This window comes from Triplophysa rosa, linkage group LG21 (genome assembly GCF_024868665.1).
Source record: "Triplophysa rosa linkage group LG21, Trosa_1v2, whole genome shotgun sequence".
NCBI classification, from domain to species: Eukaryota; Metazoa; Chordata; class Actinopteri; order Cypriniformes; family Nemacheilidae; genus Triplophysa; species Triplophysa rosa.
Window position 1 is genome coordinate 16,828,970 of NC_079910.1, and position 17,918 is coordinate 16,846,887.

The window sequence follows — 17,918 nt, forward strand, 5'->3', positions numbered from 1 at the left end:
GGCTGAAGCCGAAGCGGCCCTCATGGGAAGACCCCAGGGAGAACGAGAATACCTTCGGGCCCGACCCCAGCCATTCCATCGCTGGTTGGTCGATCCGGGACGGTTCCTGCCCCATCCCAACAGCCCACTTCTAAGAGTTTTTCTCTCTCTGAGTGTTTATCACAGCCGCTCTCACCCTCTACACGACGGTGTTCGGCAACTCGACGTTGTGTCACGGCGAGACCCAATGTCGAGGATAATCAGCAGCCTAAGCACTCTCAATCGACGGTGCGTTGTGCTACATCATCGCCAGGCAGGTAAAACAACAGAGCCGATCTCCTTTCCGGAGGCCCCCCACGGGGAGGGATCCGCACTGCCGGAAATCGAACCACCCCCCGGGAGGTCGATGAAGCAGAACGTACCCCTAGCCTCCCTGGATCGGTCCCTGGGAGCCTGACAAGGCTTCCCAAACCGTCACGGTGACTACGGGATACGATCCGTCTCGGCTACGCGGTCCAACTCCCCAGACGCCCGCCCAAGTTTCGGGCATCCTCTCAAACCTCAGTCAGAGGCAAGGATGCTCCCGTGCTTCGGGCCGAGGTCGCCACCCCTCTGGAGAGGAAGCGATCGTGCTCGTCCCTCTAGCCGAGACGTTCAACTGGCTTTACAAGCCCGTACTTCATCGTCCCCAAAAAGGGGGGTTGCTAGATCTGCGTACCCTGAACAGGCACCTACTCAAGCTGCCGTTTGGGATGCTCACGCAGAAGCACATCCTGGCATCTATCAGATGTCAAGATTGGTTCATGGCAATCGACCTGAAGGACGCTTACTTTCATGTCTCGATTCTCCCTTGTCATCGCCAGTTCCTACGGTTCGCTTTCGAAGGTCAGGTATATTAGTACAGAGTCCTCCCTTTCGGTCTGTCCCTGTCCCCACGAGTCTTCACGAAGATCGTGGAAGCCGCCCTCACTCCCCTCAGGGAGAGAGGTGTGCGGGTACTAAACTATCTCGACGACTGGCTCATTTGACACACTCGCAAGATCTGTTATGTACACACAGGGACCTAGTGCTTCGGCACATAGATCGATTGGGACCACAGGTCAACCGAGAAAAGAGCAAGCTCTCCCCTGTGCAGAGCATCCTCTATCTTGGTATGGAACTCAACTCTGTCTCCATTACAGCGCGACTGACTACAGAATGCGCTCTGTCGGTGTTGAACTGCCTGGAATATTTCAAGCAGTCAGCGGTCCCCCTGAAAGAAATTCAGAGGCTCCTGGGCACATGGCATCCTTGGCGGTGGTGATACCCCTCGGGTTGATGTACATGAAACCGCTCCAACACTGGCTACAGAGTCGAGTTCCCTGGAGAGCGTGGCACACCGGCAGCAGGCAGATGGTGATTACGCCTCTCTGCCGAAGCACCCTAACCCCTTGGTCTTCAATGACCTTTCTACAGACAGTGGTCCCTCTCGGGCAGGTCACGAGGCGCGTTGTGGTGATGACAGACGCCTCCCTGCAGGGTTGGGGTGCCATGTGCAACAGGCACGCAGTGTCGGGGTGATGGACGGGCCCCCACCTGCGCAGGCATATCAACTGCCTAGAGTTGTTGGATGTGCTACTTGCACTGAAGGGGCTACAACCTCTCGTGCAGGACAAGCACGTGCTGGTCCGGTCGGACAACACAACTGCCATAGCGTATATCAACTGCCAGGGTGTCGTTCGCTCACGGCAGCTAACACGACTCGCCTGATGCCTCCTCCTGTGGAGTCCGCAGGTGAGCAGATCCCTGCGAGCCACACATATCCCAGGCGACGAAGAGAAGAGAAGACCCGTGGAGTTGCTCGATCGGTAACGTGCTGTCCTTCCAGAGACTCGAGAGTAATCTCTCCCCTTCCACACTGAACATGTATGTAGCCGCTGTTGCCGCTCATCACGCCCAGTTGCTGGTAAGTCTCTAGGACAGCACAACCTGATCATTTGGTTCTTAAGGGGCGCGGGAAGGCTACCGCCTCACCTGCGCTCCGTACCCTCTTGCGATCTTGATGCGGGCCTGGAGCCCCTCGGAGATGCCGCACTTTCTCACCTCACGATGAAGACGGCTCTCTGGATGGCGCTCAAGACGGTAGCGGACCTACAAGCATTCTCTGTGTCCACAGATTGCCTAGAACGTCTCGTTCCCTCCATCAGGGAACTGAGATTACATCCGTAACCAAGACGTTTTCATTACATAAGATTAATATTTAATACTTAATAGGATGGGTGTGTTGAACTTTAAATATTTACCCACTCGTGTACGTCCTTTATGATCTCTTCTCAGTGAAGCGCAAAGCCGCTTTACATAGTTACTGCAGTAGATGGCGATAATTAACCATTTCGGTTTGTGATACAGTAAGAAGACAACATTTACACAGCGCTGCTCTGAAGGCAGAACGGAATGTAGCTTTTGGTCACGCTACACCGTTACTTTCTTAATAAACTAATTAACTAATGGAAAAGCTACACTGTTTTTAAAGTTGTTGAGCTACCATCAAGCTACTGAAAAATGTAGTTAAGTTAGTAGTGTCGCTACTTGTAGTTAGCTACTCCCCAACACTGATGAAGCGTTATGTTTTTATGACCTTAAAATGAGCTATTTCTATCTACATGCGCCAAGGGTCCCCTTGCAAGGAATTCACCATGTTGTTCCTACAGTAGTACTTAACGGACAAACTGCTCTACAGAGCGCGTTTTGTGAATATGTTATCTCCTTCAGCAAAGAAGCAAAAACGTGAGGACATTCAGCCGCCATAGTGCTTCGAAAGTAACCTATCCTCCAACCCATATGCCTGTGTATGTCATCATATCATTGGCTTTCGTCTGTCTCATGAGAGACAGGGCCATTATGTCAGCTTTGAATGTGAAATGCTATTGGGTCTTGTTACCGATTACGTCATGCTAATGTTCCGGTTTGTTTATAGATGTGTTGATGTCCATTCCCGGAGTTCCTCTCATAAAGTGTCAGGATGTGCATGAAACAGAACACAGAAGCAGACAGCTCTTCAACAACACTCATTTATTAAAACAGAATGAAAAAAACATGACACCACTCAAAATCCCTCAAGGGGAAAACAGAACTAAAACATGACTAAACCAAAGAATAAAACTCAACTTTGATAAACAAAACCTTGAGGGGCATACAAGACATGACGTGGGTGACAAGACGGTCCAGCACAGGACAGCAAACGAACGATGATAACGAAAAATGAATAAGGAAACAAGGGGGTGGGGCTAAGACTCAAGACAGGAGAGCACATGGCACAAAGAATCAAACAATGGCCATGTGCTTCCAAACACAAGACATGGGGCTGTCATGATCCTGTCACTCCAAACTAGAAAAACAACCACAAGAAGGGCATGATCGTGACATAAAGTTATCGTATGGTTTTAGTTCAGAAGGTTTGCAACACGTTTATAGTGTTTTGTTTATTTTATGGAATATATACATGTGACTGTACTTTTACTCGTGTGTTGTGTTGAATGGTTGACAAGAGGTTAGGTTTAGGGTAAGGGGTGGGATTGGGGTTAGGTGCTCTTAAAATATCTTTGAATCCATAAACATTTATTAAACCATTAATACATTTACAAATGCAAAAATAAATGTGTCTTTATCTGACTGCACAAAACAGCATATGGGGTTGTTTTCATAACAATCACTAGAGGGCACTTAAATTTAAAACGTGATCTTTTGTCCTAATAAGCTAGGTGCAACCTTTTGAGTTGTTTTTACTTGGAGGACAGGCTCTTCGAAAGGAAGGGGTGAAGTGAACAATTCCCAACCTTACCCCTAGATGCCGCTAAAATTCATACACTGGACCTTTAATATTTGAAGCTCTATAAACATATATTTAACATGTAGGTTTGAAATGACATGAGGATGAATAAATGATGAAAGTTTTTTTTTTGCGTGACCTATCCCTTTAACTTCAACTGTGCCCTGTGCTTACAGGTATAAAGAAATAGCCACTCAACAGCGTTCATGGATCGCAGTGGGTCTGTGTTGGCTGATTTCCTGTCTGTTGGGATTTACTCCACTTTTTGGCTGGCATAATGATTCTCTCGAATCCCCTCTTCTGAACTCTTCCTACATCACCTGCACCTTCCTAGCTGTCATATCACTGCCCTACATGGTATACTTCAACTACCTGTGCTGCATCCTTCTCCCTCTGGCAGTCATGACGCTTCTTTATGCTCTAGTTTTCTATAGTCTCCGCAAACGCCTTCGCAGGGAAGATGAGACCCCGGTGCCTGGCGAATCTAAGTTAAGGGTCTTTCTGATTAAGGAGAAAAGGCTGGCATGTTCTCTTGCCCTTGTTCTCCTTCTGTTTGCTGCATGTTGGATGCCTTTGCATCTCATGAATTGTATACTGCTTTCATCAGGTCCCAAAGGTGTCCCACAAATTGCTTTCTATGCAGGAATTCTCCTCTCTCATGCCAATTCAGCAATTAACCCCGTGATCTACGCGCTTCGCATCAGCAAGATCCGAGAAGCTTACCTGGAGATTTGGAGACAGTATGTGTTATGCTGGAGAGGCCAAAATTATTTGGGGAGATCCCAACCAGGAGAACAGAAAGCTGGGCATCAGATCACATTACCCTTGAACACTGGTTCATAAATCACTCCATCAGGCAGCATCAAGCATTTTGTTGTTGTTGTTAAAAACAGTTTTGAGCCAATTTAAAAAAAAAGGATTTTAGAGTGTTGTAATATTGAAAACATATACAGCTTTATGACCACTAGAGGGCACCACAAGCTTTTGAAATAATGTTTTCATGTTATATAAAAAACTGTCAGGTTATTAGGCTATATTATGGTTACAAAAACTATGTTATCCGACAATAGATGACATACTGTAAAATAATTGTTTTTATGTAAAAAGTATTATTCACATTATAATTTGCATATTGTGCATTATCAGAAATGCATATTGAACAAAATTGAGTTTCCACTATTATCTATTAAATAATGATCTGTCAATTTAATCATAAAAAAGTACAATTTATGCATGCAATGAACTATGATTATGATTATATATCTGCCCAGCCAAAATATATGATTGTCTCCCAGTCGAGCCAGCCAAGTACCGGGCCTGTACCATAGGCCTACTTACTATAACCATTCACGATTTAAACGTTTCACATATTTGACTATTGCTTATGTAGTTTGGCAAAGTTTGTGTTTTTATATTTAATAACATTTCATAGAATTAAATCATTGAAAACTGTCCTCAACACAAACATTGTTTATCCAAAGCCTTAGCTGTTGAGACCAAAGTCCGACTTCTGTTTACACAGTAATGTTTGTACACATATTTGCCTTCTAAAAAAATTTACAAGAAACCAAACTATATAGTCATATATATATATGTATACTTTGTGTATATATATATATATATATATATATATATACATGGGCTCTTATTACTATGTTTTTTTAAGGCCTACAGTAGATACACCTGTATATTTTTGTAACAAATCTATGTTATGTTATATTATATAAAATATTTATATATTCTGCTGAATTATAAGGATTTAACACCTTTGTTGGGCTACATGCTAACCTTTCAAATCGGATTAGGCATGCCTTGAGCTGTGTATTTTCATACTGTTAAGATTTGTTGAACGTCAGATATCCTCTCACGAATATTCTTTGTCGATGTCAAATAAATGCTTCACTTATATAAAACCTTATTTGATTAATTTGTCAGAGAATCACTAGATGTTTTACTTTACATATAAATAACATTAGCAAGTAATAAACAAATAATGAAGCATTAATATTGTATTTAAATCTCCTCAAACTACATTATTCACTGATGTAAATCTGTATTTTTTAAAGAAAAAGAAGCATTTGACTTCATTTCTTCAGTTAACAACAAACACATAATAACACTTTACAATGTGCTATTTGTTAACAGTAGTAAATGCCTTAACTAACATGAACTAACAATGAACAATATAATTTTTCAGCATTTATTGATCCTTGTTAATGTTAGATCGTGTCAGTACTGTTATTCATGTTAGTGTATGGTGCATTAACTAATGTCAACAGTGACAAAGTTTGATTTTAATAATGTTTTAGTAAATGATGAAATTAACATGAACTTAGATTAATAAATGCTGTAGACGTATTGTTCACTGTTCACTAATGCATTAACTAACTGTTAACAAATAGCACCTTATTGTAAAGTGTTACCCATAATATTTTTCATTTCAAATGCTGTCATATTATTTCCTTTTATACAGTATTTAGCACGGTGAAGGTCCAAAAATCACATCCATCCATCATTAAAGTCATCCAAATGACTCCAGTGGGTTAATAAATGTTTTCAAAATCAAAATGATGCACTTGTAAGAGAAAACAGTTCATATTTTCAACTTATTCAGCAACATTTAAATTTTAATACACAATTGAGCATCTGAGCACTATTTTCAATATAGCGACTTTTTGATAACTTGGAATCTCATTGGTTCTTGCATCTCATGAGACTAGTTATAGACGGTTTCATCGGATCACACGCCTGGCCTGAAGTTAACTTCAGGTCTGTGCTTGTCTATTGGTCTGACTAGTGGCTAGTAATATAACTATTTATGTTTTAATCAATTTCTAATACAATTAATTGTATTCATATTTTATTATATAATAATTGTATTAAATCCAAATTGTTTAATTTTATTGTGTATGAATTTTATTAAATAAAAAGTTTGTTGTGTAACTTTGTCACATTACTTTAGTTTAGCCAAAGGCTCTTCTGGTAATCCAAAGTAATGGCTAGACGTACTTGTAACTTGCTAGCTAATGTCATTTACTTCCTATTTCTTTTGCTTGTTATCAGAAATAATCGGCAGGGACTCTATTCTTTGCGATGTGTACCGGAAGTTACGTTTGGGCCTCAAAAGTGTGCATGAGCAGTAACGTTTGTTTATGTTGTTGCTTTAAACCCCTCTATACGCTTGTCATGTGACATGCAAAACCCAGTGAGCTATATTTTGTATTTTAATCTAGCTCCTTGTTTGTGTCTAATTTGAAGGAAGTCGTATACTGTACATCCGAGATGAAATTTTAACGAGAGGATTTTCTTTTTTGTTGTTGCAAATATTCAACAACTGATATAATACCTAATTTACACAAGTCAACCCAAACACAAAAAGGAGAAAGGTGATTTGTTATATTGTTTAATGTTATTTACATATTTACAAGCCATTTTCTTGTCTAATACAATAGTGAACATTTCATGCTACGTGTGTAAAATCTGTCTGATCTCTCCACAGAAATACATTCCAACTGCAAAGCTAAAATATTGATTTAGCCATAAATCCCAGCTCAGTAAATCTGATTTAATCTGATTTATTGTCCTCATGAAATACTATAGCAGCATCTTAAGCCTGCATTAGAGAGACCAACATCGTGTACGTCTGCTTCAGATGTGTTTGGTATTAGTGTGGAAAAAATACTTTAAGCCACAGAGATGCTTTTTTGCTAGCCGGCAGATAGTTGGTACCACAAGGAAGGCAATAGACTGTATAGTTATCACCTGAACAGGGTTTGATCCCTCCCACCAAACTATACAACCTACTACCTCACCCTGACAGGGCACCAAAATGTAAACATTGGCTCAAACAATGACATTAATTTGGGGAAGGATTATCTGTTTGCCTGACAATTGAAAGATGGGTGAATGTTTGGGAGTATGTTTATTTTAAAATACTTCAAAAACTACACACTTTCCTTTACTTCATTTCCTTGCCAATAACTAACGTTTACCATAAATGGTGCATTTTTATGGTCAACATGAAAGGCATTGACTCCAATTTTACTTTCATAATCTGATGGGTTTCTAAGCAAAACAGGAGATTAAACTAGAAAAAAATGTAAAGCGGGACTACAATTCATCAAGAACTAATTGGGTTGTGAAAACAGAATGGACAGGCCCAACTTCCTGGGCGTCGTCTCTATATTATAAACAGTGGAGGTGTTGAAAAACAACAGTTTGGTGATGTCAGTCAAAAAGGAAATTATAACTGTACATGTTGACGATTACAAATGCATTTTGTTCTAAAACGTGCATTTAGAATTATGCAAGGTATACTTAGAAAGTTAAGAAAGCAATGCTCGAATGATAGAGCATGGTGTTATCAGTGCAAAGATCACTGAGGAAACACAGATAAATGTATTACGGTACTGTTAAGTTGCTTTGGATAAAAATGCAAAATGCATTCACGTAAAACTTAATTGTAAAGTAACCAGGGTTCATTTGCATTTCATGCTGACTTTAAAATCATACCAAAGAACAGAGATGGAGAAACCGAATGTTGCTGAAGGTTCATTGGCAGGAAGTGTGTACGGGGACTGTTTCCGATAACGCTGTGTTGTTTGTGGACGATTTGGCTGTCGCCTTAGGAAAGACAGTAGATTGTATAGTTTTCTCAGTGACAGAGCACAAGGCTCCACAACTATTCAATCTACTACCTCAGCCCCAAGAACAGCAGACAGATAACCATCAGATGTTAACCAACCGGACCGCAGACGGCTAGAATACCTGCGGAGATAGAAGAGTTGGTTAGCACAACAACAGAGAGCGACTTTGAGGAAGCAGGACTCAAAATAATAGTTCACGTCTTGCATTTTATGCCATATACAGTATAAATACACAGATCTGGTAACAAAAATGTGTTATGCGTTAAGTTACTGTATTTTAGTTGTAAGCCAAATTACTTAAAAATATTGCAAAAGTTGATTAGCACAACCCTAAATTAAAGCTTTGTAGTTGCTACACTTCAACTAACAGTTCAGAGTGATGATGTACAATATAGTACACCAATTTTGACTTTCACTTGGGTTAGCGAAACAAAAACATCTTTAAAGGTTTTACATTAGCTGCATTAGCCATCAAGTGCCCGACTTCAGAATCACATAACTAGAATATTTCACCTACAGATCAAAATGCCAGTTATTTCTGTGTTTGCTGAAGAAAGAAAACAGTCGTCTGAGATCTCAGCCAGTGTTCTTCAGAGTCACCGATGCTTATTTGAATGTGAACACCTATCGAACATAAAAGAGACTGTGGAGAACAGTGTGAGGGGTTGAATGTGTTGAGCCAGGATGCAGGCTAAAGCAGGAGCGGTAATTTTGAGAGCCAAAGAAATTACTCACTCATTCTAGCGAGGCTGGCATTGGATCACGAAAAAAAAGAGTCTTGATCCTTCGCCAGGAATTCTTGCCCATTTTGCCAAAAACGGCTAATTCCGACAGGACAACCTTGCGTAAGCTACACTTTTGAAGTAAACAGACGATGTAAAACATGGCTTCCCCGGTTGCCTCCTGTAGCTTTAACAAAGCCGCGATTCTGATATTCCACTCAGAAAAATGAGGGAAAACAAAATGGCGTCACTTCGGCCATTTTACGGTAGGGGTGCTGTGCATTCCTTGCAACCTCTGCGAGGTGTGCCTGAAAAACCATTCACGCGCTCAGTGCTCTGAAAGGCTGTTTGAAGGAGTAAAATCTCTCTCTCGACGCACTGTAGGACACAGTCTGGCATCAGTACAACAACCAGATTCACCCTCCAGTCAATAGCTCTTTGACACACGACAAAACTTCCAGACATGCTGTGTAAATGTAAGAATAGTCTGTTTGTGGACGCTTCTTTCTATTAGCATGTTAGCACACAAGTGTTAATAGTCAGGGCAGCACTTTGTCAACATTCAAATATTTTAGCATCGGTTTGCAATAGGGACTGAATAGTTTTTCTTGAACAAGATGGATTGTCCATGAAAGCTGTACATGTTGCATTTCACACTTTTCGTGTATAAAACCAACAAAAAATCCTCATTTACATCGATTGAAAAGCTAAGTGGGACAGAGATCAAACTCCGGATCACTTGCAAAAATGAAAGCAGTTATTGTGCAGCGTAAAGAGGTGGAACATGTCTGGTTTGCATAATTAAACATGCAAATCTCTTCCAGGGAACTGACTTTCAGTAATTTGTTAACATACAAAAGTCCTCTTAGCTCATTAGCATACACATGCTCTTTCTGGCCCATTCGGGGCAACAGTCATTCAAAGGTTTTGGCACAAACACCGTCTGTTGGAACATAGACAGGTGAGAGATGGTTGTCTCAACAGAGGTTTGCTAACTTAAGTTCAAATCAATCATAAATTCAATGTTGAAACAACCTTAGTTGCTATATTGCTGTTGCTTAGTCCTTTACTGCCATGTTCATCAGTTATTTAGCATGCTGTATAATTTTACAACATCATACAATTGAATCTTTTCTCGATCTTTTTGGCAACTATTCTGTTGTACAGTCATTATCTTATTTAGTCGGACAACATTTAACACATCGCTCGTGAAAGGGGAAAATATGTTGATGTAGTCTGACAGATGTGGCATTTGAATCATTTTTAGATTATGCAGGAACTAGTCTGTCCTTCTGTTCCCTAATATGTGCTAATCGGCTTGATGAAGACTAACCAGTATTTTTGGTGTTTTGCCAGATCAATTTCAGCACCGCTTTGATTTTTTCATATGTAAATGACCCTTTTGGTACATTTCCAATATACTGTATGTACTGTAATGCTAAGCCATATGGAGGCTAGTTGCAAATTAGACACAACTGCCTTGATTTTTTTGTGACAAAAGAATCTAAGAAATAATCTGTTGCGTTTAATGTTGACAGTGGGTCGGGCTATATTGGAAGCTCAGAAAACAGATTCCACAACACCAAAGAAGCCAACACAGGAATTACTGAACTGCTCTATATGGTACAGGGAATACAGGAAAAATCTCAAAAGCTATATGGTGACAGCATGAATCATAATACAGTGGTCATTTCCACTGAGCGACTGAAATGTGACTTAAACTGTTAAACTGGCACTTAAGTGGAAGACAACAACCAGTGACTTTACCAGCAATGCAAGAGGTGTATTAATATATTAATTACATTAAGATGGAACCTCTTCTTAAACAAATACATAAACACAGCTGGTTCGTTTTAAATAGTTACATGTGCATTAAAATCTAACATAAAAGATATTTGTATGACATCTTTTATGCTCATTTGAATACAAATGTAACAGACATTTTTATTTAAAAAATGCTCATTTAATACGTGATAATAGTTCTATATAATAATCTCCACTACACTTCAATTAAAACGCTGTTCTTAACATGGATTCAGTATTTTCACTTCAGTCATATAAAATAATACCTAGTCTACACCGGACCCGATGCGACACGACAAAGGACATTAGAGACGCATTAGAAGCCATTATAATTTTACATTTTGTCCACACCCATTAGAGCAAACTGTGTGTCGTGTCTTGTCGGTCGCGTCCAGTATAGACACGGTGTAAAAGAAATGTATCCATCACAGTTATTAACTGAAGGAATTTTGTAATTATTTTCAAATAAATTTTAGCATTAGCATTTTATTACAAATATGTATTGGCTATTATAAACCTAGCTCATTTCTGTGCACCGATATATCAGCCAATAATAGGTATCAGGCGATAAATGCACATTTTCACACTTATGGCTACTGGCTGATAGTTTAAAAACAGCCAATGATCAGGGTCGATATATCCCGTGCAATCAAAAGAGGACCGCAAAATGCAATGAATTTGTGCTCTGTATATAGAAAATGTTATGTTCAATATTAATAGTTACACATTGATCGCAAACAAATTTAAGAGACTTGCTATTTGCAGACTGCCAATTTTTCCAAATTTTATTAAGATGTCTATTGCCTGCAGGTGCCTAACTAAAATGAAACCACAAGTGACCAATTTAGACACTTTATACACAAAGAATGAAGTAGTGCTTCGTTAGGAGACTCGCGGGTGTAGTTTAGCACATCGCTATGCTAACGTTACTCAAATATATATACACATATCATAAACAAATAAGATATGCATGTACTGCTTAAATTATAAGAGTAATTATAAATTATCAACATTTATCTCAGTTCCTCTGCCATCTTGGATTGTGTCACAATTGTAGGATTGCTTTCGCTGTGCAATGCTGTCTTGGAATTTATCCAACAGAAAATATTTTAGAAGGCAGCATGACTGTGTTGTTTAGCAACAGCCTTTGCATCTGGGGTGTCCTATATAATTCCTTAAAATGCTGCGTACGTACGGTAGACAGCTCACCTGATTTTCAAACACAGCATGTGTCTTTGTCTCTGTATTTAAAGTTCTTTTCTGTGATTACAGTGACTCGTGACAAAATCTGTCTCAAAGTAGCAGCTGAAGTAAAACATAAAGCAAACATTTACTTTAATGAGGTGGCCACATCAGCAACTGGAAGAGGCTTTTATATGCCAACTCTGGGTGCTCCCTCTTCCTCTTTCAATAATCGTCTGCCATTTTTAATTGCTTGCATTTGTTTACATTTCACCGTGCTATACACTGTTGATATAAAAGAGAAAAACAAACCAAATCAGATCAACAAAAGGCCTTCGATCTTACCCAGCAATCAAAGCACACGGCCGTTAGCCTGTGATCGTCCAATCAGAGGAGGAAAACAGGCAAATCAATTAGCCTGCTGAACGCCTCCCACTGTTTTGGTTGCCAGGATCGTAAGCGATTACGCTAGTCGTTTCGATTAAACAACGAAAATGCCTACAGAAAAGCTGGCATTAAACATCTGGCTCCACCTTAGCGAGTGAGAAATCAGATGAAGGGTACACTTCCTATTTTTCATTTTAATTTTCTCCCCTCCTTTCTGTCTCTCAATCTGCGAGGCTCGTGCCAAGAAAGGGGCAGCGCCGGTTTGCCAGGCTGAATTTCAATGAAAGCAGAAGAGGGTGATGGTAGAGCACTGAATGATGGGGGGGATGTTGGCACGATTAAAAAAGGGCACGACTAAAAAAGAAGAACTTGAGACAATGCCTATGTGAGTGTTCCTTCACCATAGGAGGGGTGCTTCCCTATTGAAAATCCCCTTAACGTCCATACAACTAAGTATGTCCCTCATCACAGAGGGAAGAAATGAGATCGAACGATCAAGACCAGCGCCACGCAGTTTATTTGTTTTCTAGTTTTTTACTATTAATACCGACATTGTTATCTGTCTAGTTGCTATCTTCTCATCTAATCCTTTGTTTGTACAGCTGTATATCCGCATTCTCGGCATTAGTGATTTGATTCCTAGCCAACATTGTAGAGTCTAGTATGGGGCAAATTGTTACACATTGGTAAAGTCGTTACGGGAAAGCCTGACAAGACACTGCCGGTCAAACTGTGCTTATTTTTATTATTACTATTTTCAACGTATTATAATCAACTATTCACAAGTGACAAAAATAAATGAAATCTATCTAATCTCTGTAAAGTAGAGTCCTTGCACACTCTCAACCACCTTCATGAGGTGAAGTTTTAAAATAGCGTTAAAGAAGTTCCCATGTATTGTGGGTTCTTTGGTTAGCTGCTTTTTCTTTACTATTCAGATCAACTCATGTAGCTCAACTACCTTAAGCTCTTTTTCTTTTCGTGGAGAACTTCATAAGTAGAGATAAAGGTTTGTAGGGTAATGCGAAACATAACTTCAGTCAAGCGTGTCCTGTTGACTTTTGCCCAGCCGTGCATTTTTATGAATCATCGTACCCAGTACAGAGCACAAAGCCTGCCTATAAATGCTGAACTACATTAAGCAGCAAAACTCTACCATTAGTCATACATACATTTAGCGCGGCTCAAAAGATTTAAGATATTGAAAGCCGTAAGCTTTCAACAATATCATTAATCATTCTGCTTATGATCCCCTGTCATCAGCCTACACCAGGGAAAACGCCCTTATTGCAAAAATAGCGGTCCCCAAAAAACAGGAAGTGGGGCTTGGCCTGACCTCGGCTGACTCTGTCACGCGGTCTCCGGAGAGCCTGCTGTTATTCATCGAAACTCAACGATAAGAGTTCTGCTGCCTTGCCATGTTTATACAAAGACCTTGCAGATTAGACTTAGATCTCTGCCCCCATCTGGGCCCATAATGTAACTAATAGGCACCGAGCATATGTCACACGCCTGCGCTTTTTCGGGCAAATAGCAGCGTTTCCTCACCTGCCGTCGGTTGGCACTTCACAAAAGTAACACATTTGTCCTAAACCTGGTATCTGAGGTTTGTAGAATGCACTCTGGGAGTTGGTAGATTGAAATATATGGGTTGTAAAGTCAAGCGTTTTTAGGGTTAAAATCGTGTTTGTTTAAAAACAGACTTCCTGCTTGCTAATGTGGGGTCGGAGCCCAAAGTGCATCTAATTGTCAACGCTACAGTAAATGTTGCCAAGCTGTATGAGAAAGGAAGAAAAAAGAACGAAAATATGAGGCTACATGATAAGTTCATCTGAGGAGAACAGGGGGTGGAGGAAATGCTCGCCTTTCCTCCCGCCCTCGTTCAATTTTTTTTCCTTTCTGTCTCACATCAAAATGAACATGTACATACAAACTTGTGTGCCTTTCTGCCGAGCCTTCCGGTTCTACCGTACAAAAACCACAAATTACCTTCGGCCGACTTCTGTGGACGATCAATGACTTAGGAAAAAGAAAAATTACACAGGAAAAATCTCCTCTCTATGTATCAGCACGTCATGTGTTATTTCAATCTAACAACTTAGTTTTTGCTAAACTGCAGCCTCACAGAAATGTATTCAGAACGTTTGCTGTTATTTGAAAAAGTCTGCAATAAAAATCACTTATAGTAGTACACAAACACGTGGCATGCCGACGCCATCTTGAGAACATTTCTTTGTAACATTATTCACAGACGTGAGTCGAATTCAAATACGATTCGTCGGTGTATTTTGATCGTTCGCTGTGAATATTGTCATTTGTCTTGGTTGTAGGTGATCGAGTAAAATCAGGTTATTTATCTCTAAAGAAATCAGATCTCATCAATCTTTCCCCCGTTTCTGAAAGAATAGTGTGAAATTGACCAAATAACGAATACACAAGAAATACCATGTTGTTTTAATAAAATATTTAATGCTGATATATTTTTAATGCTATTTATACGAAGATCACCTAAAATGTAGTCTATAATTAAAATAAATTAAAATACGTTCTTATCATCTGGTGAAAAATGTTATCTGTAATATTTAATTTGGCATATTTGCTTTTCTTTTTGATTTTTTGGTCTATATATTTGTCTATGTTTTATGTTCCTAACTACCCACCCTGACACGGCACTATTTATTAGCTCATAAACTATTGCATTTTATTTCCTCTTAACCTCTGGCATTCAGCTTAAATTTAAACTCATTTTAAGTATAACATCTTATCAATATGAAAGAAGTGTTTTGGTTATACTGTACGACCGTATTTAGCTACACAAAACAAAAGTAACAAATCTTCTCGTATACATGTATTGCCTATATGGGTCCTTTCGTCATATGTAGATATACAACAAAAGAGCCAATAATGACACAGTTATTATCTAAAAACAGAAAAACCGTACAGGTTAAACAATACATTTACACCACAGGCCATCCTCGAACAATACTGTCATATCCATAAACATCACTGCATTAAGAGCATTAGCCAAACATCATTTACATGTTCAAACGTTTTCAAATTCAAATTCAAATCCGTTTAAAATCAGCACCATAAAAAGACAGAAGTAAAGGACCATGCCTATTATTCCTAATGCACACGTACTGATGATAACTTAAATGTCGAATAACTTGACTTGATGTTAAATATATCAATAAAAGGCCTATTTCGAAAACAACACTGAATCATATATAAGAACATTTTATAATGTGCGTCAACAGTTGTTGACAATTAAGTCGTTTAGTGTACTAAAAATGGCGGAATCCAAGGCATGGGCTCAGGGGTGAGGTGGACACGTTTACAAGTGTAAGACAACGCTGTACAAGAAAGCCATAACAGCAAGTTAAAAATGTATTACAGATGCTTTAAGAGAATGGCTTAAAAGGGAAAACGAATAATCTGTGCGACATTAAAAAAAATGACAAGCCAAAAAAATGGAATACCTGCAGGCTAGTGACTCGAACGCCAAATGCTACGGGAAGGCAAGTAGGGGTCATGGCGTCAGGAAGAGCAGATTCGCATTCGTGCATGAAGTGCGGTTAACTGACAGAGAGAAACCCAGAAATGTGCTGCCACCAAATATTCTCTTCCACGGGGTTGTGGCTGAAGAAAGAGCACGTAGAGCGGCCTCCACTTCACCCGCCTCACCACGAGCACTTTCTCCCTGCCCACTTTGGCACAGGCTGCTGAGAGAAAGACAGAAACTGAGAGAGAGAACAAGACGTTGAGCATCAGAAAAAAGCAGAAATCACCGAGAGGAGCTTTGCCACAGAAAGTGCCCACAAAAGGACGGTGATGAAGAATGTAGAACACATTGACTTCAAATCTTGTTTTCTACAAGGACGTGACTTGCGCCTCTCTTTAGCAGCCACATATGCTCCCAGCAAGAAGAAGGAAAATAAGGGCCACGATTGATTATTTAAGGGAAAAACTTTCTATGAACGAGTGGTTGGGGCGAGAAACCAGATAACAGTCCAGTCTTAGAACAGATCAATACTTACGTGATTTTGAACCACTGTGAATAAGCTCTTCTGTAATAAGTCAATGCCTTTCGTGGTTTCTCCAAAACGATAAGTAACCCCCACCCGAAAGAAGTGCGAAAGGACGAAGTCTTGATTCCGCTCATTCTCGAGAATGCAATGATTGCCTTTGTAACAATTTGGCATCCGTCCCAGGTAGTTCAAGCAGTTATACTCCCCGCTAATAATTAGACACATCCACAGGCTGTTCGGGCACTGCCTGTGTTTTGGATTTCTTTTTCATCTATAGCACTTCCTCAAAGAGTCAGAGTAGATCCCACTTGACGGCTGATTCTTGCGGTTTTATGACTCATATGTCAAGTTTGACATCATTACCTAAGTTGAACTTTGTGTGCAGTAATTCGTTTGAGAGTAGCGAAGAAAGTAACATTCAGATAAGCATCGGGGAAGTGACTGCCGTGTGCAACGCGGTCTCAACGTGACAGTTGCAAATTCTCAAAGTTTGCAAGGCTCCTGCAGGTCGTCAAGTTCCTTACCATGAAAAAGTAACTCAAATGCATCAGTCGTTACACATGGTCCTCTTCCTGGTGCAAGAATGCCCTGATGTAAATCAGGAACACGCTCCCGTACCCATGGCATAGTTTCAAATAAATCCAAGATTCCCCCTGCTTGTCCTGTCTGCTATCAGGCAGCGTCCCGGGCAGCACAGCTCGTGACGTCATCATTCCTTTGTTATTGAAGCATTTACATATTTTGTATTAACTGAACTCGCTGAACTCTTCCCAGCGTATCCGTTCCATGTTCAACTCTCCCAGAGTGGAAAAAAAACATCTTTTTTAAACATCTTTCCGAATGGCACCGTGCCAAATCAGGGTGTGCGTGCGAGCACAGAAGGAAATCCTCGATGCAAGCCGGGCTTTAGTTGCAGACAAAGATTTATTCCAAGTTTTCCCTCCCTCTCCTACAAATTTGCTCCCAGTGTCTCTTCCTGTCGAAGTGAGGGGAGGCTGTAAACGTTTCAGCTGCGCCGGCAGAGGCTGTGTCATTTGGCAGCAGTTCAAAACAGCATTGCTTGATTCCAAAAGCCAGCCTGCTTGCCAGCCGGGCGAGTTTGAAAAGGCCACGGTACACTCCGCCCATGTTTGGGAGAGAGAAAGAGAGGGAGTGAGAGAGTGAGACAGGGCACAGCTACGCGCCACGGCTCAGCCCTTCCCACCCTGCCTTACTTGGCAGAGCAGCTTTTTTTCATGTTTTGGACGGGGGGAATCTAGGTCAGACCCTGTGTGCCTGCCCCGGGACGGATCAGAGCACCTTTTCATGTGTGAGAGGTGCACACTTCTCCCTTAGCGCTCTCTGTTTCCTGTACATGCCATCT

At 40.5% G+C, this 17,918-nt stretch overlaps 1 long non-coding RNA gene across 1 annotated transcript; it reads right to left on the reverse strand.

Moving 5' to 3' along the window:
* Positions 1-7,172: 7,172 nt before the first annotated feature.
* On the reverse strand, positions 7,173-17,674 carry LOC130545612 (uncharacterized). Its single transcript, XR_008961670.1, has 3 exons — positions 16,565-17,674; positions 16,007-16,246; positions 7,173-8,554 (listed from the first exon to the last, which is right to left on the reverse strand). It is a non-coding gene; the product is annotated as an uncharacterized LOC130545612 (long non-coding RNA).
* Between the last annotated feature and the right edge of the window lie 244 nt (positions 17,675-17,918).